Raw genomic sequence first — 24247 nt, forward strand, 5'->3', positions numbered from 1 at the left:
CTCTTTGGATCGTACGCACAAGAGATCGTAATTTTTGTAAACGCTGTTTATTCCCCCAACAACGAAGCTTTTTGCATACTATCGAATAATGTATTTAAAGCCACGGTGGCATCATTTGATACGATCTTACGTGCTCGACACGTACTCCATTACAGCGAGACGCTCGTTAATTTCAAATAATCGCGCGCGTGTTCGCACGTGCGCGGAAACGGCCGTTTAAATATATATCACAAGAGACACTATATTTCCACCTGCTCTTTGCATTAATTATTCCGGATTACAAAGTCTTCCACTTTCTTAAGCTTTTCTTCCAGATAAAAGCTGCGAGATAATTATATCTTCGCGACGTACAAGGAAAGTGATTAATACGACGCGTTAAATAAAGATACGAGGCACACGATACGCAAGACCAAACGAGTGGCTCTGAAACACTAAACCCGATAAATATTCTTAATTTAATTATAGCATTATCTTCCAATAAACTAGGGAAATTTTACGAGCAACGCCATCTTTACCGAAAATATTGCACATTTCCAATTAACGAACAAACGAGTAACTTATTAGTGGAATCATCGGTTACTTTTTCAAAGCTTGAAAATAAATCGTGTTCCTTGGAAGTTCAATTATCGTTACACACGATATTTCAATTCTCGATAAATATTGCAATAATTATATTTCTTTTTGTTTTTTTTTTTAAATTATAGTTTTAATTTTTACGCACGAACGATTCGTATACGTACGTACGTTCCTGCGCGCATTTCGAACAGCGCGGCGCGCGCATGCGCGCAACGAGCGTCGATTAACGCGCACGCTGTCAATGACAGCTGATAGTCGGCAAGAATAAGCGAGCGACCGAAGTTGTGACAGCTGATATCACCGTGTCTTCTTGGATAAGGTGAGCCGCGACCTTGCCGTACACAATTGCTTCCGGCCAATCAACGCACCCCGTTACCAATTGCGGTTATTTTATTAACCGATTGTTCCGGCCGATACGATTTTTCGTAGCCCGTAACCGTGATTATTTGTTCCCCTTCAACGCGTTAACGCGCTTCTAAACACTGTAATAAATCGCGAACGCGTTATCGTTACGCCGACGATTAATCTTTCCAGCGGAAACTCGATATACAATGTTTGTACGGTTATCACCGAACCATGAAGGAACTGTTGTGTATTATATTTCTTATGGCAGCGGCGTTTCAACCGTGGTCCGTATACCGTATATACCGGCCCCACGGGAACGAGCGACTAATGTATGCGACGCGAATGACAGCTGATAGTTTACTACCTTCGCGAATAAGGTGGAACGCGACCTTGCTGACCCGTCGCGCGCGATTACTTCTGACTAATTGACGCATCTTGCGTGCCACCGAATCGATTTCGCGGCATATCGTTCCATTACGCGCCCACGGTTTACTTTCCACCGTTAACGAAAACGTTAACATCGTTTCGACTCGCGAATCCGTCGGTACGAGTTCGACCGAACGCGATCAAACGAGGTTATAAATTTTCGGGGCACGAAACACGTTTCACCGAAAGTTTGAGAACCTTCCTCCGTCGATTCTTCGATCGTTGGATAGGTTAGAACGTCTCGGGCATTAGCACAGAGGTTCCACGTACGATACGGCGGGTAAACGAATGTCTAAAACGAGCTTATTTTTTACACGAACGTTCCTCGAGGTATGTACGTGCACGTGTACACGTATCGGTCTCTGCACGTAGCTCGTAATATCGACGTTCTTGCCCGGCGTTTGACATAAGTACACGGAACGAAATTAGGCGGTTGGCGCTTTAAGCGGTAGAGTGCACGCATGCGCACGAGATCGCGTCCCCGCACGCAACGCGACCGACAGGCTAAGAAACGAAACGTATCGTTCGTGTCGTGCTCTCCGTGATTACAATTCTTATCGTCTTAATCGATACATTCCCTTCGAATAATATTTCAGACTTGTTTTTCGTAATACGTTGCCTCGTGTAAACGTTACTTTTTGCCGTGTAACACGCGGAAGTGGTCGCGACGCAGATGCGCGACGCTATAAAATAAACCACCGGCGGTAGATAAAAATGTTTCCTGAAACAACTGCACCGAGAGCGTCGTTGTCCCGAGCGCGAACGCGTAATCGGAAAAGAAAACATCAATGGGTCGCATTATCTTTCGATTGCCCGGCGCGTTACCGACGCGTCGTTCGCGACACGAAAGATAAAAAAAAAAAAGAAAAAAAGAAAAAAAAGAACGATTCCGGGAAAGGTCTCCCGGCGCCGGACGATCGACGGCGGTCGATTCGATTTCGCGTATCTGCTCTCCTCGATCCACGCACCGCCAGAAGACACGTCCCGAGACATCATTATGCAACGGACAATTATGAAAATTTAATTACGCCTCACCTTGAGCGCGCGTGCGGGAATATAATGTCCGAAGGCTACTCCATTGTCGTCGGACCGCGAGCGTCACGAGCGGCCGCTTCACGCCGACAAAACAAACGTTTCATAATCCAACCGAGCGGATTCCGTCGCGTGTAAACCAATCGTTTGCGCAAGCGGTACGTACGTACGTACCCGGCCGTCTTCGAAGGATAGAGAAGCGCGCAGTTCGCGCTCCGTTCCTCCACGAAAGTTTTCTTGCTTGCGTGGTGATTTCAACGGAGGTTCTCGAGCGTTCGCGAACCGCTGGGCGCGAACGCGCGCCCGCTTCTGCGCGCTTCGATTTCGAGAACCACGAACGAACCGAACTCCGATCTGAACTACGACGACGGGAATCCACGGTGATCGCGCGTACTTTGAAAACGGGGAGAAAAAATAAGAAACAACGAGCGTTGACAACGTTTCTCTCGTTCTTGTTAACGACCGTGCGAAGAATCAAAAAATTGAAAAAAAAAAAAGAAGAAAATTCGTTCTCCGCAATGGACAGCCGTGAAGTAAAAAATTTTCTACGTGCCAAAGCGCCAAGGTGAATTTATAACGTGCTACTTCGTCTGACATAATTCTTCGTCAGTTCCGAGGCGTCTGTTCGTCGTCCTTGACAAATAAGTACCCTCGCTCCACAAGCGGGAGTGCGCAATCAAAGATGACGATATATTCCCGACTCACTGATATTTGCCAATTTGGTAAATAGCGGTGTCCTCTTTGTCGAAACGGTTGAAAATTCGTCACCGGGACGCGATCCGTTCCGAGGGAGAATTTTCGATAGCCGTACCGCTCGTTGCGCGGTGTCGTTGAAAAACTCGCGGCGAGGGGGGAGTGTAGAGGAGAGGAGAGGAGAGGAGGGGGAGAAAAAGTTCAGCGGCCGACGAGAAAAGAAAGAACGGAAAAGAAACGAAAAGGAATGAGAAAAAGAAAAGAAAAAAAAAGAAAGAAAGAAATGGCCGGTCGCGCGCGCGTTCGAATAATCATACACTCGCGCGTCCGAGAGGTATGAATCGGCAAGTCGACCTCATTTATTTGTGGATAAGGGCAAAGTGTGCGCGCAGCAGCGTGGCTCTCCCTGGTGCATCCCCACCAGCAATCCCACCGGGTGATTCCCCCCCGAGGTAATACGTCCCTGGGAAGCCACGGTATGCGCCATCGAGTGTACGCTTATTTTAACAAACCTATTTCTGATATTGTGCCACAGCGACGGGGCCTGTATCGAGATTAGAAGGCTTTCAACGAAACCGATTTACTCGCGGTGGAGAAACGCAATAAACGCGGCGGACCGCGCCTGCATACGGCCAGCGATCGCGTGTGTTCGGTGCACGTACGTACGTGCACGGAGCACATTCGACAAGTACCCCCTCCCCTTTCCCCCCGCGCGTCCTTCCTCCCTCCGCGCCCGCGCCCGCGCGCGCGAGCGCGAGCGCGCGTGCTCGAAACAGTGGTTCTATCTCTATGGCGTTAGGTGAAAGCTCGACGTTCGTAGAAGTAGCGCTGGACGCGGGTTAGAAATACCGCGGAGCAATGGGAGCTATCGATGCAATGCGTTCAATTATGCACGGGAGTTTACGATTTTAACGTGGAAACCTATCCAACGCGGCGATCCACCGCGTACCACGGGATACTCGTATCGTCGAAGAAACGTCACCGATAATGTAACGACCCCGATCTAACGTTAATATGGGTCATCGAGAAAGAAAGTGATACTCGAACGAAATTAAATTGAACGGTAACGCGAAATGCGCGAGACCGTGGAACAAACCGGGGAATTGTACGTGGATCGCAACAGCGCAAAATACACGCTCCGCGATTAATAAAGTCGGCGACAGAGAGAGAGAGAGGGGGGGGGGGTGGGGTCGGGGGAGGGAGGCCGACCGTAAGATTGCAGTTTCGAATCAACGGCGCATAAATGTCAAGGGATCCTGACATAGTTTTTCGGTTCCTTGAAACGTTTGGTTATCGGACGGAGAACTGGCATTGTCGATTATCATTATTATTATTATTGTCGGGCGAGCTAGTACGCGATATACCGGACCCGTTTCGGCAAACTATCGTTGATAGTACAGCGACTTGGCGTATGACTGTTAGCGATAAACGATTAGATACCCCGGGCACAGCGGAGCCTATTGCGCGTTTAATATTGCCAAGATTATCTCAGCGTACGGCAGAGACCGCGCACACACGGTACGTGACGGTGGCGCGACTCGTTCGATTCAAATTCGCGTCGCCTCGCTCGTTCGTTCGTTCGCTCGTTCGCTCGCTCGGCTCTCTTGTCTTTCTTTTTATTTTCTGCGCCGTCAGATAACGACGTCAGTGACAATGTCATGCCGATTATCGTCACGCCACGCGAGATACCGAGCGAGAACTGCCCGTTTACCTGACTTTAAATCGTTTCCTTACGAGTCACGCGATTAACCGATAAAAATTTCCTTTTTTCACCGTAACGCCCGCCGCGCGTACACACCGCCTGGTGAACGCTACGCGCGAGTCGATATTCAACCTATAACGGGGAAACAGTATATCGCGAAGCTTTCCTCGGGAATGAATTATTGAGATCGTACGCCGGATTACCAAGCGACACGGGTTTCCAATAAACTCGCCGCTTATCGATAAAAATGTACGAGTCGTTCGAGAAAGCACGGCTCGATGATAAGTCTCGCATAGAGCCCACTCTATTACTCGAGCATCTTCTATTTCCTACCGGAGGTGTATGCATAACGGACCGAAGTCGCGCGTGATACGTACGTACTCGTTGTTCGTGCTGGTGGAATATAAAAGTGTATTTACCGCCGGTTTATAGCTATTCGGTAGCGGCACATCGCTGCCCTGTCTATAGTTGTTACACATAAAGGTGTTAATACGTCGAGTATAACACGCTGCGACCCTACAGGCGATCGAAGATTATAGTGGACGTGACTTCTGCCTGTTTCGTGCCTCCGTCTATGCGAGACTCTCTCTTTCTCTCTCTCTATCTCTCCGCCTGCTTACTCTTTCTCTCACGGTTAACCGGGATCGGTTCGAGAAACGAGTAAGACGAAGTGACACATCTTTAGAACAATCACCCGTTGTGAAAGCGCCTTACCGGTTGGAATATCTACTACTGCAACGTAATAACGAGCAAGTGGCGAGTCGAAAGATCGCGAACCATTCCGTTCGCGAATCTGCTTTGAACACAGTTTACGCGATTTCGAATACTTTGCACGATCGTCGTATCAACGTTGAACATCGTCTTTTACGATCTCCCCGAAAACAATGAATTTCTAATCACTGTTCCACGATCGAACGAAAAAACTATATCACTGTTTTTTCGTTTAACGGATTTTTATCGATGCCCGGATTCGATCTACCGAACGGAGTTTCTTTTCACAGAACGACGTTAATCGGAAATAGAGATTCTCGAATGCTTCGTTCGTAATTCTCAAACTCGTTCGCGACACTCGTTACAAGATCATCCCGCGAAACCGACGACCACTTGCGAGAATGCAATACCCGTAACGCACTTTACACTTACCTAAACGATGACACAAAGGAGCATTATCCTTGGTAGATACACCTCTTCCACGGTATAATCCAATCCTCCTCGTGTAAATGGAATAGAATAGATAAAGAAAACACTAGAATCACACTAACGAGCACACTTCCCCGCGTCCACGGAATCTGTCTACGTTAATCGTCATCGTCCGCCACGACGACGAGCACGGTCACCACGCTGCTCGACACTGCAACGCTTTCGTCTATTCATCACCTCGTCATAACAACGACAAAACGAGCGAGAACGCTCCACGACTCGACTGAACGTGCGGAACCCACCAGAGAGTGTTGCACGCGCGTGCGACTCGGATGCGCCGTGAGAGAGGGTAAAACTCCTCCGCTCGTGGCCGACACCGGTGTTGTGTCCTTGCGGCAGCAACGGCAACAACTTTATCGGAGAGTAACGTCTCCCGAACTACTTTCGATGACGCGTTTAATCGTATCGAGCCGGAACGAATGTCAAAAAAGGCATAAACACAAGAAACAATATTCTTTCGTCTTATTATTATTATTCTTCTTCTTTTTTCCCTTCGTAGCACGATGTTCTCTTTCTCTATCGACGGATCTTTTTCTCACACACTTCGGGAAACTTTATTTATATCCACCGTGTTACTCGCGCGCCTCAGTCTGTCACAGACGTGCTTTCGGTGCGCGGCGAACTGTTCGCAGAATCGACGACGACGACATAGATAATAATGATAACGACGACGACGACGACGACGACGACGACAACGACGACGACGGCGACGACGACAGGAGTAGTAGCAGCAGCGGAAACTTCGAGGGCAACGATGAAAACATTTGAGATCGTCGCGTGGATGATCGTCGACGACGATACTCGTGAACGGAGAGAGAGCGTCCTCTCGGTATTCGCGGACGGCTGACTCTGACTGCTCGGCTGACTGACTACTCCGCGCCGGGTAGCATTGGCCCCGCTAAACGGTTGAAAGTAATACTGTCTAGTGAGAGGCTGTTGGGGCCAACATCGGTCTTGCTTGCTCCCTCTTTCTCTCTCGCTCTCCCCGCGCGTTCTCTATCGGCCGTTGTGTGTATATACGCTTCGTGTACCTACAGCGTGTGTCCCTGCCGTCAATTCGTCGTCGCGATCCTGTATCACGCACGCGGAGCGACGTCGGTGTTGGTAACTCGCGTCGAGGTGGTAGCAAGAACAGCAGGCACGACGATGTCGTCGTGTTGGTAACGCGGATCGCTTGTGTTGGTATCGAAGCAACGACTACGGCGAAGGTAGTAACGGTAGTGGTAGAGGTTGGACGACGCGGTGGGAGTAGTTACACGCGCGCACGTATACAGGCGCAGGCGCACACGAACGCCATCTAGCAGGAGCGCGCACTCGCACCCAACGCACAGACGCACGAATACTGCGGCACACGCGTGTGCCACTCCACAGACGCGGAGCGTCGAGTACGGTGGTGGGGATACGGGCGACTACGAGCGACAAGCGTGGAAGCGAACGGGCAGAGGGAAGGGGAGAAGATGCGGTTCAACCCGGTGGGGGAAGAAAAGGAAGGAAGGAGGCAGATGGATAGCGATCGAGAAGGACGCGTAGGGGTTGGGTGGGGTGAGAAACGACGGAGAGTGAACAGTGGCGAGGGGTCGCTCCTCCGACCGAGGGGTTGTCGTGCCGGTGGGGAGGTTTGACCTGAGCTAGTTCCCCTCCATTCAATCCACGGCCACAATATCGGTTATAGCGAGCCACTGTTGCCAGATTGTGCGCCTCGACGGCGGCGGTGGCGGCGTGTGGGTGGAGCCACGCGATAGAGGGAAAAGGTCCCCCTGTAACACCACCACCACACCGTCCTCTTCTCTCGTCCTCGTGCATACTGCTCGATCCGAGAAACGAGCACGTCTGTCTGTTTCTCCTTCTCCCTTACCCTTGTTGCTCTCTTTTCCCACCTCTCGTTTCCACCATCGGGTTCTCTCTTTCTACACTGGCGTCCTCCGTCTTCCGTTCTCGGCTGCTCCCGCGCTGTTGTTGTCGCTACCGGGACGCACGCAGACCCCTTCGAAACCGAGGTGCATGTGGCATTTCTACGTGCGCCGCCCGGAACTTATGTACCAACGGGTATGCGTGCCTCTGTCGATAGTAGTATATCGTGTGTACATACTGCTCTACGCCGTATAGTCGATCGCCTCGAATGGGATGTTTAACGCGATCTTGTTACAAGCGGGATCGATTAGTCGAGCAAATTGAAATTACTTAGACAATTTGTGGACAACCTTGTAAATCGCCTCGAACCTGCTTTTACAAAAATCGACGTTGTAAATACCTGTACTTGTACGATCGATTACTTTTGTCGTCCTTTTAAGCGATGTGTTCATCGTCGTCGATGTCTATCGCCGAAATGTTTCGCCGAGACGATTACGATCTACCAAGACTCTCGGCTTCGTTCGAAAGACACGAGGCGACGCGTTGCGTCTCGACGAGCGAATTTTTCACCTATCTGTCAATTTTATTGGCTTCGAGTACGCACAGCTTCGGTTAATACGTTTCAAAGTGTTCCTCGACAGATTCGGACGGAGATCGCGAACGTCGAAACGGGATTTTACGTTAAGTTGATCGCACGTGTGTGCGTACGATACACAGTCGTACAATACATATATATATAGCTGTGCGTATACAGAGAGATGGGTCGGTTCGCGCGTTATTTTTGTATTTGCTGCCGATAAATACGAGGTTGCTCTTCGAGTCCTCGTTACGTGTCACGGATGTTTAGAATGATACGTGTGTGTATGTTCAGGCAATCACGGTCATCTCGAGCGTCTTTCCAGCGGCAGCCTCGAAAGATCGGTCGCAGTGTTGCCTTGTCGCTGGTTATAGGCATATCGATGCACATGTGAAACAAAATGAAATCCAGCAAATCGAGTACCCGCGACTGATTTCAATTTTGTTCAGATCACCGTCCATTTTGGTCTTATTGACGCATTAATTGATAGGCAAGTCACTTTTAGAACGAGATTTGATATTCAACGTGTCCTTTTTCAGAAATACCCCCGGTAATTTAAACGCGATAACTCGATGCATTATTTAACGCGCACGTTAAAGACTGGACCAATTTAAAATCAATTCATAACGAAACTTGCAAATAATCTTTTTTCGAAAAAAAAAAAAAATGTGTTCGAATTGCAATCGTTCCTCCATGGAAGGCAAATTTATTCGTACTGTTGTACAGTCAAGACGGTTGGTAATTATAAAGCAGAAAAATGGGTAAAACAATTCTCAACTGTGCCTCGAACAGTTTTTCTTTGTTTTGTATATGCACTATGTATTCATCCGCTATACCCACAGTTTAAACCGACATTGTATTGGAGATTGTAGAACTTTCGGACGGTTGCTTGGATATCAATCGGGCAGCTCCATTATGCATCACGAAGCTTACCCCTGCTGGCTTGAGAATAAACGTCGTGAAGGGTGTTAGCCTGAGTTCACAGCGTAGGGGAAACTTTAAGTATTTTCAGGCGCTGAACGTATTACCAAAACTTTTCGTTTACGCGGTCTTAATAAATGGAGCACAAGTCGTGTAAACGAATGATTTTAACCAATCGTTAAACGCTTCGTTCACCGTACCGTTTCGTTGAACATAAAAAAAAAACGAAAAGTCGGTAGAGGAGAGAAATGTAAAGCGATGGAAAATTTTACCGACCTCTGACGACATTATTTCATCGTGCACGCATTGTTGCGCGCACACTCTTTCGCAATAAATGCGCGACGACTTACGATACGAATTTTTTTTTAACGAAACAAAACGATAATAAAAAAGAAATACCTGGAAGAATGGTATTCCCTTCGGTTCGAATATAGGCAGAAATGGTATTATGATATTAAACTCAACAAGTGGGTACCGTAACAAGTCTGACGTATTCGTAGCGACCTCTAGTTTTTATTAGACTTTATTATATAACGTTAAAGGCATATTTACAAATCCACGGCGAGGAGAAACGTTTCACGAAACGAAACTGTATATACACACACACACACACGCACGCGATTACAATTATTCCAACCACCGATGAAACGTACGTCCGAAATCGGGTCAAATTGCGTCTAGTTACCGTTTAATTATTCTCGATCTGACCGAGGATCGAATAAATTTTCATTTACGAACCCGCCACGAAAGGCGGTGCGTCATTCTTTGAAGATTAAAGCCAGCGTTAAAAATGATCCGCGACGCACAATGCAGAAGGGTTACATTATAATCGTGCGTAAAAATTACTGGTAGGTTGTGTGCAGCATGGTGCCAAACGGGGAGCTACAGTACTTTGCCGTGCATCGAGAGCGAAAGGGCCCTCATCCTTACACCACTCCACCATCCCACGCCTAAATCCGTGCCTGGGAGTCGTTACCTTTTCTCTCGTTCGCTCCGCCGGTAGTGTCTATCCTTCTCTCCCTTCCGTTAATCGCCCTTTCTTTTTCCAACCCTACGCCCGGTGTCTTTGTCGCGCTACGAAACGCACGCGCGGGCTCTCACGACCGCGTCGAGTTATCCAGTGGCGTCACCACACATATTAAACAATAGCGGACGCGAGCCTTTAATTAAAATAATGTATGCGTGCGTTCGACGACGAAACCCGAGAGTACGCGACGCTGCCACTTACGGATTCTCGTATCGGCGATGGTAAACGAATTTCTCCCACCCCCGCTTCCCTCGAGAGTCCTTGAAATTACTTCAGAAGCGTCTCGCGATAAAATGCACCGAAGATTAATTATTGTTATTATTTTTCTCGCGACGAATTATTGTTGTTATTATTATTATTATTATTGATACTATTGTTATTATTATCGTCGTCGTTGTTCTTGTTATTGTTATTATCATCGTCGTTGTAACGTTTTTTTTTTTATTGTCGCGCGAGGTTACAGTCGAAGCGATCGAATCGACGCAGTACAGTACGAACGGAGTTTCATGGCTTTATTTCTATCGGCGATACACCCAATGAAAATTGAAACGCACGTTTCGATCCTCGTGAGATCTATTATACTTACGCACGTATTTTTCGTTTCGTTGGTAATGGTAGGACACCAAATTTTCCGTTACCAAATTACGTATATTAAACCGTTGTACTTTGCACGCGTATAAGTATATTTTTTTTTACATCGGTTTCGTACGTTCCCCGTTCTCAAAAACACTCTCGTATCTTTCCTCGCGTAATAGAATTACGCGCGAACACGCCAATCGGATCGTCCGTGTTGAAACGCGCTCGAGACTCGAAAGTTCGCGTTTCGGTTTTCGTTCGCGAATCGCCGATGGTTATAAAAACCACCACCGATTATTTCCGTCTGCGCAACCTTTTCCATTGGGTCGTTCGAACACGATTTTTTTCAGAGCGTATTCAACGTTTCATTAAATTACATATTCTCCATTTTGAAACATAAAATAACATTCCGAACGACCCGATATTACCGCGAATCGGAAGAACGTCTACGTCGTGTCTCAAAGTAATCGCGCAATTGCGCACGATCCCCTACCTAAGCCGCTAATTTCGAACCTAACCTCGAACATTCCGCGGGAAGCAATCGAATATTTGTGAATGATTAACAACGGGCGCGAGGACCGCGTCGACGTTTAATACCGCTTCGTGGAATACACGATTTTCCCGGTAGAGTCGTGCGCGTTGTTCTTCCGTCTGAAACGAAAGAAAAAAAAAAAAGAAAAAGAAAAGAAAAACTAACAAAACGTTTTTCGATTGCCAATCGAGGCAGCGGCTCAGAACGCTCGTAGCGTCGGAATTCCGTCCACTTTCTTGAAATTTTCCCAGTCGGAAGGCTGAGGGGGGCCTGGTGGCGACTGCGACCGGAGGGAAACGGGGGAAGGCGAGGGGAGGTGAGGGGAGGAGGGTTCGGGCGAGAAGGAAACCGAGGCCGTCGCACGAGGACGGGTATAACGGTATGCTCGTTTTTTTCTTTTTTTTTTTCCCTTCTTTTCTACCTGTCGCGACCCTTAAGTACGAGCCGCGCACCGAGCCAGGCAAATGCCCCTTTATCTGCTTCCGAAAATTCCTGGATTTCCGAGTAACACGGTCCCGTAGTCGGCGCGCGCAGCGCTCCATCGACGACGCGTCGTCACCCGGAAACATTTCACGACGGAGATTCACGAAACGGACGAACAACAAACCGGCCGGGCGAACGTTAGTCAGTCGTTCCGACCAAGGTTACGCGGCACGGCATTGAGCGAGAAATCGACGATAATTCGACGATTACGAGCGTCAAAGGTCTGTAAAAGTCTTGTTACGCGTTTACGATTCATCGGTGGGAAACGCCGCGGCTCGTGCCTCGATAATGATTCTCTCTCTCCCTCTCTCTGTCTCTCTCTCTGTCTCGCTCCTCTGTTCGGTGTGGAACGATCAGCGGTACGTATCGTGTCTACGATTACGCGATCGGAGACATGGCTGAACGATGATTCGCCCGTTGCTCATTGTGCGCGTCGGATTATCGTAATTTGACTTTACTGGGAACGAACGGTGACGTTCACTGTATCCGACGCCCGATGGATTCCGGACCGATCTTAAATCCGCCGATGGAAGCGTGTTTGCGCGTACGTCGCGAAGCCGAGCCGTTAACAGGCGTCGGATTAGAGAGAGCCGGGGATCGATTGAGTCGTCTTCGCCGACGGTGGTCGTTCGATGCACGGGTATTCGTATACTTTCCGTTGTCGATCGGGTATATCGAGATTCGTGACGCGTAGCGAATTCAATTCGAATATTCTGGTAACGAGGTCTCGTGATTTACTGAATTGATCGAGTAATTATACTCGAATATTTCAGTATTCGAGTAATTATACTCGAATATTTCAGTATTCGAGTAATTGTACTCGAATATTGGAGTATACGAGTAACGATACTCGAATATTGGAGTATTCGAGTAACGATACTCGAATATTGGAGTATTCGAGTAACGATACTCGAATATTGGAGTATTGGAGTAATGATACTCGAATATTGGAGTATTCGAGTAATGATACTCGAATATTGGAGTATTCGAGTAATGATACTCGAATATTGGAGTATTCGAGTAATGATACTCGAATATTGGAGTATTCGAGTAATGATACTCGAATATTGGAGTATTCGAGTAATGATATTCGAATATTGGAGTATACGAGTAATGATACTTGAATATTACATTATTTCAGTAAAGAGTACTCGAATATTACGTTATTCGAATAAAGACTACTCGAATACTCAACTACTCGGCGTCTATTCCAATCATTCGAATACCTATGAAATATAACGATACTCGAGTATTGGAATACTTGAATAACGATACTCGAATACTGAACTACTCGGCGTCTATTCCAATCATTCGAATACCTATAAAATATTCGAATATTATTCGAACGATTCCATCCTAAGTACATAGTCTCTTGGTTATTACAAAAATTCAAATCAATAGATTCCACTCGTGTTTAGATTAGTCTACCTCGTGTACAACCTTGAAACCATTCGACCCATTCGAGCTTGAATTTTGGTCATCTTCGTTGATCGAAAGTTTCCTTTTCTAGTAGTTTCGAATAAATTGGGAACATAAATCGTCCAGTAATACATCGAAGAAGACAGACTAGCTTCACGAGTATACACGAGTTTCATTTGCATTCGCGACACACCGTGCGAGATTACCGACTCGAAAATATCGCGTACACGTATGTGGTCGTCAGATTTCGACCCGATTGAAGAAAACTCGCGTCAAACGACGCGCGAATAATTCAAAGGAACGATTAAAACTATACCGAAAGTGGACGAACGGAAGCTACGGAAGACCGACGAAATGGAAACTATATCGTCCGGTTCGCTCGTAGCGGGGTTTTTCAACCGGTTAAGACACAAGCAACGATTGTTCAATAATTCATCGGTCGATTGTCGGGCGCACCGTTGACTACCGTCAGCCGCCGCGTGACGAAAACACGCTATAATTTCGTCGATTACACGACGATGGAAAGAATTCCTTGACGCGAGCTGGTAATTCGTCGGGTTTTGCGCGTAAAACGAAAGAAAAGGAAAAAAATTAATAAGAGAGAAGGAGAGAGAGAGGGAATGTAAATAAAAACCGAGGAAAACAACGATTCGCGCGCCGACATCGCCCCGAGGAAACTCCTTTTGCTACGAGTCCACCGGCACGCAGCCGTTTGACCGATCGAGTTAAACCTTCTAATACGTTAATCGCTTCAGTCTGCCGCGATTGCAGATAGAGTTTCATCACCGAGAGGTATTGCTTATGGTACGAGGCCTTAAATGGTCCTTCGCTACGAGCGATTTGATACTCGAGGCTAGTCGCGCCGGTGTACGTTTTCTTCAGTTTTCCTACATCCTTGCGCTACGGGCGTTAGTTTCTCCCGTAGACCATTTTTAGTTCGTTCCTGCCGCGTGTAAAGCAACACACCGCCTCGAGACCGTTAATGTACCCGAGGCGTCCGAAAAATTGGGAAAACCTGGCCTGCGTTCCCGAAACAGGTGTCCCACGAAATCTTCGCCAGGCCAAAAGTATGGATGAATAGAGAGCCCGGTGGACTCGTCGACGCTGGCTCGAGGGTTGCCCTAACTGTGGTGTCGTCGTTGCTTGTTTTGCGGCAGGTTCCCGAGAAAATTTATACCCACCAGTGTCGGACTACTCCTTTCGTTCAACCGTCCGAAAATTCTACCGGACGACCGCTCCGTTTGGCGAGCAGAGTCTACTCACCGTTTCTTCGAAACGCTGGTCAGGGTGAGTGTACGAAAATTGTAAAATGTTTTTAACGCACGAGTTTCATTCGCGAGAGTCCATCGCAGACTTCGAAACGTCCAACCGTTGGATTTTGTTCTTTTTTCTTTTTTTTTTTCAATGGAAGAAAAACTAACGGACGAATTACGAAAAGTCACGAAGAATTACAAATTGGTCGCTTAATTACGAATGAAGGACGAGTTATTTTGCACGACGACGATTGATCTTTGAATCGTTATCGATCTACGATATTTCTTTATTTAATTATACAAATCAAGAAGCACGTACCGCGGAATATTTTTCGCGTTACGTTATCGCGAACTTTAATTATAAATATTCGTTTTCGCATTTTCGCGATCTCTGTGTCGCAACACGCAATACTAACAAGATCCACGAGTATGTGTATCTCCGAAGATTCCCCTCGAACAGTTACGATAATGCACACGCAATAGTGCATATCCCTTTTATCTACTTTTTCCTCTGGGTCGAATTTTTCTATCGTTTCCTTGCACAGTTTCGCAAGTGTACGTTATCGAGAAATTCAATTACAAAGGTTCACAATTTCTGTCGCGACTGAACAATACATCGGTAAACATATACGACAGTGTCCCCGAAGTTGCTCAGAATCTAAACCAACCGCCGCGACGACCATAGAGGAGTCGAAAGCCCGCGATGAACGACTCGAGTCTTCTTGGCGACCAAGTCCCCGACACAGGGTAGAAAAATTCGAAAATCGCGCTCGTGGAGTATATTTCAGCTTCTGCGAATGAACGCGCACCGTGGTGGTGTCACCGTGCGCGGAAAAATATCCGTAACGGTGCGAGGTTGCGTTAGAAATCGATCCCGGTTGTTACCGAGCGACGATGCATGAAAATCTCTCGGGAAAACGTCGCCGCGGCGAGTTCTGCGTTAATTATGCATTCGGAAATCTTCCTTTGTCGTATCTCAGCGGGTGAAAAGAAACGATCGGGCCGCGCGGTTGCGTAAGTAGCGTCACATGCTCGGCTCGCCGCGTTATCGTCGGCGTGCACGTACTGGCTGCTCCGCGAGATAATGCCCAGCGACACGCTTCGCCCAAGAAGACCAACGACAATTACATACGTACTCCGGGTACGTCGAAGCCGTGGGTGATCGCTCGGTCGAGAGTTCACGCGATTTACGACGGTGTGTACGCGCACGGGTTATTCTTTTTTTTCTTTTCTTTTTTTTTTTTTTCTTTTTCTTCTTCTTCTTCTCTTTGCCCCCGTCTGGTAGTGGTTGACTCGCTCGATCGCGCGAGGAGATCCGTCATTATTTCAGGTAGCACCGGCGTGTTGCATGGCGGAGCATCGTTAGCGGTCGTTCTTTCGACGAAACGAAAATTGGCGTTACCGGCGACGGGAAACGCACGGTACAACGAGACAATAATTGCGATAGCTGGCGTTCGGTTAGGCTGCGACCTCCGTCGACTAAACTGTTCGCTCGAGTACGGAATAGCGTTCGGGGAGTGTACTTTCCGTACGAAAACTGTGCAGTTCATCCGCGATGACCGTTCGGGTCAGTCGAGCAGGCCTTTTTGGTCGTTGTTGAATCGAGTGTACCGTGGGTACACATTGAATGTTACTGATTGAGTTGAACTTTGGTCACGAATGGTATCGAATATTTGGATTGTCGAATTATTAGGAATTCTTCGAGTACTTTGAATACTTTGAATACGTCGAATACTTTGAATACTTTGAATACTTTGAATACGTTGAATACTTTGAGTATTTGGAATACTTGGAATGCTTGGAATACTTTCAGTACTTTGAATGCTTTCAATACTGCTACTTATTCAAACTTTGCTGAAGAATGTAATTGAATATTTAGATCGTCGAATGATTGTGAAGATTTTGAATGTTACTATTCGGTTGAACTTTGGTCTTGAATTGAATCGAATATTCGGATGGTCGAATTATTAGGAATACTTTGAATACTGTTACTTATACAAAGTTTGGTAAAGAATGGACTACTTCGTAGTCGTATCTTCGAACTATTCTAAAGCTTTTACAATAAGAAAATATATACATATCAATACTCCGTTACACAATTTTCCTCATCTATCGCGTCTTTGAACGCTTTTCATATTTTTTCGCCAATTTCCTCACATATATGGGTGCATCCCGATGCTACGTGGATATAACTCGATCAATCGATACTGATCGCATATGGCGGATACTTTCGTTGCATCGTCGAGTAAACCGTTCCAGTCGTAGTCGAGTGCCACGTTTTTGTAACAATTAAATCCACTCTGTCGTAGAAGCTCGTGTCTTTTACCATATCGACTGAACTGTCGTACGACGGAAAGTTCATAGTATGCGGCTGGCCTAAGTGTCCGAGCGGACGTTCGATTATCGCCGCGGTTCGATCAACTGTGTCAACCGAGCGCCGGATATTATTTTCTACGACGATAAACAACGTCGTCGACGATCCATTGTTCGAAAACTCGCAGAGCCGATAGGTTTTCTGTAACCCTACGTGTACGAGCGCGATCACGCGCCGATGCGCGCGTAAAACGAACGATAACCGACAAGCGTTTGCAACGTGCGCAGCTCTTCCTGTTGCGGTTCTATTGGTGCGCGTGTAGCATAAACGTTTCGGCGACACTCGATTGCCAACGAACGTTATCACCGTTTTATAACGCTTCGCGACGATTTGAAAACGCAAACCCGGGCACACGTGCCGACCATGCCCCGTTACAGGGCTCGGTACTGCCCTTGGCACCGGGCACACGGCCCATTTGCCCTGCGCCCTGCACTTCTCGGCTCCACGTTTTAGAAAAACTAAACGAACGTAATGTCGAGCAAGGAATTTTATTTCTCTAAACGTACTTTCAGAAGTGTCCTTGCGAATTTTAGAATGTGTCACATTTAGAATGTGATTTCTAAAAAAAAAATATAGGTTCTTGAAGCACGTGGTATAGTCGACAACATTTTACTTGTATTATTAACAGAATAGGAAGAGCGATTTTCGATAAAATATAGGCTTTTAAATTATATGGTACACTTGAAAACTTTTTACTTGTATTATTAATATAGGAATCACGATTTCCAAAAAACTATAGGGTTTTAAAGAATATTGTACACTTGAAAACTTTTTACTCATATTATTAACAGAATAGAAATAACGAGAAAGAATACAAAGAATATTGTACACTTGAAAACTTTTTACTCATATTATTAACAAAATAGAAATAACTGGTCCCGAAATTTCTGATTGTCCCAAGATTTGTAGCATCTAAGAGTAGCACTGACAGTATTTATCGATCTTCTCTTGAAAAAGATGACTATGGTGTCGCATCTTGTGTAAATTGGTACGGTACACACGCTTTCGGTGTTGGCCAATTATTATCCTCGTACTCGGAAGCCAAACCGAACGAAAAGAGAGAACATTGATGTTAATGGAATATTGTTCGAAACGTTATTTTTCGAAATTCGAATATTTGTAAAGTATCGATCAGTTTGGCTTCCGAGAGTCGGATCATTGAGTCCTGTCACGTTAAGGCGTTCGTCGATACTTTCTTGGAAAAATGGACAATGGTGTCTTTTATGCGACTTGACGTAAAATAATTTATCCTGCATTCGGTGTCGGTTAATTACTGCTCTCGTGCTCGACATATGCCTGACAACATAGTTAACTATGGGCATGCATACGAGCTATACCGCGTCAAAGCATATATTGATAGTGTTTTGAAAGGAGATCGATGATTATGGTGCGAAGTCTTGTACGATTTGACGCAGAATAGCTCATCCGCGTTTGATGTTGGTCAATTACTATTCTTGTACGTCTTTCGTACACGGTGTACGCCTGACAGCATGGTTAACCGTGGACACGTACAAGTCCTGTCACGTTAATGCATTTATCGATAGTCCCTTGTGAAAGATCGACGACTATGTCGGCGTATCCTTTACGATTTGAAGTTAATCGAACCTCAAAGGTTAGCTCGAAGTTAACCTTTTCGCTGTACCATCGGTCCCGTATTCGTGGGACACCTTGTATGTAGTTAGAACGTTTCGAAATGCTTCTGTTGCTCGCTTTTCAATTATTAAAATTAATTAGAGGGTCATTACGGTTAACCGTCTTTGATCGTGACAAACGAGAAAGTAAAATCCCGAATACATAAAATTATCACAAGGATAATCGAAAATGTTATACGTACAAATGTAATATACAAGGTGAAACGGATACTTTGGTATCGATAATGTTAGGTTTTTGAAACCGATACTACCCGTAAATTGCTGTCCTTTATTTGCATACATATATCGCAGAGAATGTACGAGTTTGCAGGTTGGAATTATTATAATTTCAATTCAATTCGAACCGTCTAAGAATTTTAATACCCCATAGTATGCGGGCTGTCTGGTGAGCTTCTACATACACGATACTGGACATTCTTGACCATTACGCTGGAAAGGGTTATCGATAAATCTCTCTAATTACTAGTATACACTGAATTTTTATTCGATCTTAATTCCTCACCAATGGTCTTCGCTAATACGTTACCGGCAAAATATATTGCTCCATAAAATACTATTCCACGCGTAGTAAGTAAATATTTAAACTCTGACTTTATCATCGTAATAGAAAGTAACAATTTATCCAACACAATGCATCTAAATCTCTAACATTCTATCATTTCCCCGATACCGCTTAATTCTGCACAAAGCGTTATACCTGCGATAAAACGTACAAATGTTTCCCTAAGATTCAAACCCGGTACATTCGTACACTATTAATTTCCAATATTAAAGATTTTGCCTATCCCACCCACAATGCATCCGTACTTCGATCTCGATCCATCGTCGCCGTTACGATCGATTACCGTAAAAAACATTCGGAATCGTGCTAAACGGTTCGTACTTTCGTAAAAAAGAAAATACTCGACGCGTTATCGATCGATAAGCTTTCGCGCGAAAGTCGTTCGCGGGAATGACTCAATATTAATACCGCGACAATACATCGAGGCGCGGAGGCCAGGCCCGCGCGAATAACGCGCCCGCGCCGCGGAATGATTTACCGCGACTGCGCACCAGAGAGCTTCCAACCTTCGAAGGACACCGTCGCGCATGCGCACCGCGCCGCGATGCACCGATGCACCGATGCGTGCACCTCGGGCGCGAACTACGCTTTTTCACGGAGGTGGAGAAGGACGGGCGATCGTCGTTGGTGCGTCGCGTCGCGTCGCGACGTTGCGACGTGTCAGAGGTCAGTGCCGGGCTCGTAAAAGCGAGCAGACCGAACGTATACGCGCGCGCGCGCACCGCGCCTGGACCCTCCCCGGATCGCAGGCGGATTTTGCAATAAAATGGAAATTTTGCGACCGCGATCGCGGCTGCGCGGGGCCGTGGTTCGCAGAAAAGGGATTGGCTGTCGCGGGAAACCTGCCGGCCGCGCGAAACAGGCGCGGAGGAGATTTCAGCAATCGGACGTCGCGATTAGCTAATCCTTAATTATCGTTTGGCGAACGCCCGGGGGGAAGAGGTACGGCTAGAAGAGGGGCGAAGAGTACGGTTGGAAAAGTGCCGCGAGAGTGGATTCGGTAGCCACGAGAGAGTTCGAACGTCGCACGTCCGCGAGCGGAAACCTGCTAGAGCCGCGCGCGTTTCGGAACGGACAAAGGAATCCGCTCCTCCTTGCTCGCGACTGCTTCGCGCGCGTTTCGACGTTTCTCGCGCGAGGAAACACGATGGTTCGTCGATGCGTTCGAGAAGAAGGTAATCGCGAAGATTGTATTCCGATTGTGTGATCGGAGAAACGGGGTTCGGATACTTGGGATGTCTCGTGTTGAGTTCTTTGGGTCGAGGGATGCTTCAGATAGAGATGTAGTTTGAAAGTACTAAGGAGAGAATGAAATATTCTTTTTGTCATTTTTTAACCGCCACGTTGCGAGTAAAGTGGTGGCCAAGTGGTTACGAATAATGGTGGTGGAAAGTCTATTTCACGTTTAGGGAATCCCCCTGGGTTACTGTACTTTGTAACAAAGAAAATGGTAGATGCATGTATGAACTTTCTTTATTTTCTCACTCTTCGTGAAGCACTTAAATATTACGCTCGTAACGTTTCCCGAAATATTTGCGATTGGATCGAGCGAAAGAAAAATTTAACGACCAGGGTACGGTGTTTCGTATTCTTTCTCACGATGCAAATAGGTTAAGAGTAGTAGGCGACCGATGACGCGACGCGATAGCCAAAAGACGTACGTTGGTACCACTGTGTCGTCGGACCTTCGATGCGCGGAACTTTCACCTCGAAGAACACGGGAACAATTCACGACGAATTCGGACCGACGAACGTAACGAAAATCATGGCAGATCCGAGGCTTCGCGACCGACAAGGCGTTACACTGTTCCCCTGTCAGGTTGTCACGAAGTTATCCTCGCTACCGTTCCTCTGTCTCTCACTCTCGTCTCCAGTGTATACAATCTTGAGCCGGGGAGATAACAGCGATCAAATTCCATGTGTACCTCCCTCCCACGGTGTCCCGGTTCCTGGTTCACGACAATCTGCAACGGAATACTCTACCATTAAGCAGTCCTTACACGACGAGGCCGGTCGCGAGATTGGACTCGCGGCTAGCAATGGCTTCAAGTTGCGATGCTTTTCTTTTTTACTTATCTTCGACCCTTTCGGTGAACGCATATACTCCTCGGTGCTTATCACACCTCTTGTGTATACCGATCCAAAGTTATCGTTCGAAAATAACTCTCTCGTATTATCCAATTCGGCGTAAAAGAATTATAATAATCACTTGGTTGTGTAATCGACAAAGTTCACACCAGTAAAAAAAGGAATTCATCCCTATCGTGACCGTTAATTAAATGCTGTTCCATTCAACATTCAAAGAATTAAACACTGTCCATCCACGAGAAGGCAGACGAGTGTTTACACCCCCACTCTACTTTACCACTAGCTCCTCCCATCGTGGCGCGCGTGGTCGCTATTGGTCGCGCTCTTGGCGGTGGGAGCTGGTAGATTGTAAACCAGAGCGAAGATGCAGACACTTGTGTGCCTTCTTCTCACGAATGGACAGTATTCGAAGAGTGAAATACTGTCCATCCACGAGAAGAAGGCAGACGAGTGTTTACACCCCCACTCTACTTTCCCACTAGCTCCTCCCATCGTCGCGCGCGTGGTCGCTATTGGCCGCGCTCTCGACCAATAGCGACGCGGGGCACGCGGTGGTGGTGGGAGCCGGTAGATCGTACACCGAAGCGAGGTTGTAGCCACTCGTTTGTCTTCATCTCGCGGACGGACGGTACTCGTTCCTTGAAACATGGTGTATCGTCTCGCGTGTTTGAAGACTTCGAGCGCCGTAACTGGAACCCATCGCTCGTCACGAGTAACCTAACCAGCGTCCTCGTTGTCTAAGGGCTACTTTGCTCCGTAACCGTGGAAAAGGGCATGATCGGGAAACGGTGTTGAACTGTGTCGCGCGTCCTGGGGATAACGAGGAAAAACCCCCCACGGCCGTCCACCGCGACCAATTCCCGGTCAATCGAATACGCGATTCCCTGAAAATATAAAGTTAAATTAAAAAACTTCCTCGAGGGTTCGAATCTCACTCGATAGACGGGGTGCACAGCACTTAACCTTTGGCACGAGCGGCGAAGCTGCATCGGACTGCAGCGGCCGCGTACGCCCTCTTCTAGCACCGAATCGATATTCTCCCAGTAATGCAGGTAATTTATTGCTTAACACTCTGATTACCATGTGAATAACGGGTGGTACGCGGATAACTATGCTCGTGTCGGCGTGCTCGCGCACCGTTCGCCGTCGCATAAATTCATTGGGAACGTGCGCGCACACGCGTATCCACGGAACAAAGGGCGCCATTTTCGGAATGACGAAATTCCGCGGGACCCTTGCGAAGCGCGTTTCTGTTTTTTTTTTTTAATCCCTCGCGGCTGCGCTCGTCACGTTTTTCTCGATTATCTGCGGTTCTCGATCGCGCAGCCCAGATCGTATCCGGGCCGTGTTTTTGAATCGATCGGATCGCGCGTATCGTTCGAAATTTTTATCGCTCGCGGAAATCACTTTGGGATTCGTTTTCGTGCGGACACGCAATTATTTTCGCGAACGATCGTAGAAGATTTTTCAGGGAACCTCGAGGAACGACGAGTGTCTTCGAATGTCTCCGATTTGCTTGAAATATATTTATTTGTTCGATTTATTTATTCGTTATTTCCCTCTCTGTAAGGTGTTCGTTTCAGCGGTCAGATTTTATAGATAATCGCGAAAGATGTTTTACGATTTGTCTTTGTATCGAACGGAGATCGTACAACGATTAACGATAAGAAATATTTCGTAAATTTTTATCTGCGCGTCGAATGTTTTTTTCATTGGTTAAATTTCCTCGATTTGTTTCTTCAGTAAATGGTAAACGAATAACGGTGAGAAATATTTCGAAAATTTCTGTTGTTACGGGTTACGTCGAGCTTCTTTAAATTTCATCGTGTAATTTTTTTTCTCATTGTATCATAGGGAACGTTAAGACGAACTCAAGGAGTATACGATACTTTTATTTACACGATACTAAGTTTACAAGTGTAGTACCTCTGTACTAGATTCAGATCAATCTTTTGAACGAGATAAACGTAAACGTGGAATTAATTTTCATTCTTTGGATAATCAAAATATACTGATAAAACTTCGGACAAACAGTGACCAAAGTGTGATGAAAAAGTAACAATTACTTCCAAGAAACTTTCCGTAAATTTACTATTATTATTCAAGTAAAAGTATCATATTTTATACTCGGTGTAGAACGTGTTGAGTGATTTTAAATGCACCATGAAAGAATAAATGTATTTTCCAAGTGTTTCTTGTCGTCGTACGTTGTCCATTCGATACAGAAAAATCGTGTCGAACACCCTATAGGTGTACGTAATTTTATTGATTCGGTACCAGCCGAATAACAATTCGAAATATCGCAAAGCATCTGCTCGAATGCGTTTGTTCAGTACCGTATCATTTCGTATTTCACCGTTACAAGGACTCAAAGTTTGCGCGAGTTCTTGGTTGAGAAACCTTCTCATGTTTCTCGTTACGTAATAAAAATGATTCGCGGGGGACGATTTGCCTCGAGAACCACAAGAACCCCCGATAAACTCGTTGGATATGAACGATCATAGCCAGAGATTAAAAGAACACTCGACCTCCCTAAAAGATTCGCCAACAGAAACCGAGATTCCGAGTGTACACTACATGCTTCATTATTCTACTAAAAAGAAAAAAAAAAAAGAAAGTAAGTAAGTCCAGGCAAGAGAGTCTCGTCGCTCGTTTTATTTGTTCGTAATAATTATTCATGATTTTGATGACAATCAATCGAAAAGTCCAGAGGAAAAACGATCACAGTGTTGCAAAAAGTGAAATTTCGATGCTGGAAAAAGAAAATTGCAAACTCTCCCTCAGCTATCCCAATTAAATATTCTTTTTTACAACGAGTTTCAGAAGCTTTTTAAGAATGTTCGATGGAGATGCATTTTGCGAGAGAAAAATTTATTTCTTGTTGTTCAGGCTTCTGTCCAACGTTGACTTAATAAAAGAGGGTATGGACTCTTAACATTTTTCTATAGGAGAAAATTG

General features: G+C 46.3%; 1 protein-coding gene across 10 annotated transcripts in view; it reads right to left on the minus strand.

The window, feature by feature from the left end:
• Positions 1-7272, minus strand: part of Tna (Zinc finger MIZ domain-containing protein tonalli) — a 30563-nt gene extending 23291 nt beyond the window's left edge. For all 10 annotated transcript variants that reach the window (XR_012992884.1, XR_012992883.1, XR_012992882.1 and 7 more), the window contains exon 1: positions 5918-7272. The gene's annotated coding sequence lies outside the window, so the exon portion shown is untranslated. The remainder of the gene's footprint in view (positions 1-5917) is intronic.
• Positions 7273-24247: the final 16975 nt, after the last annotated feature.

This window comes from Ptiloglossa arizonensis, chromosome 8, assembly GCF_051014685.1.
Source record: "Ptiloglossa arizonensis isolate GNS036 chromosome 8, iyPtiAriz1_principal, whole genome shotgun sequence".
Lineage (NCBI taxonomy): Eukaryota > Metazoa > Arthropoda > Insecta > Hymenoptera > Colletidae > Ptiloglossa > Ptiloglossa arizonensis.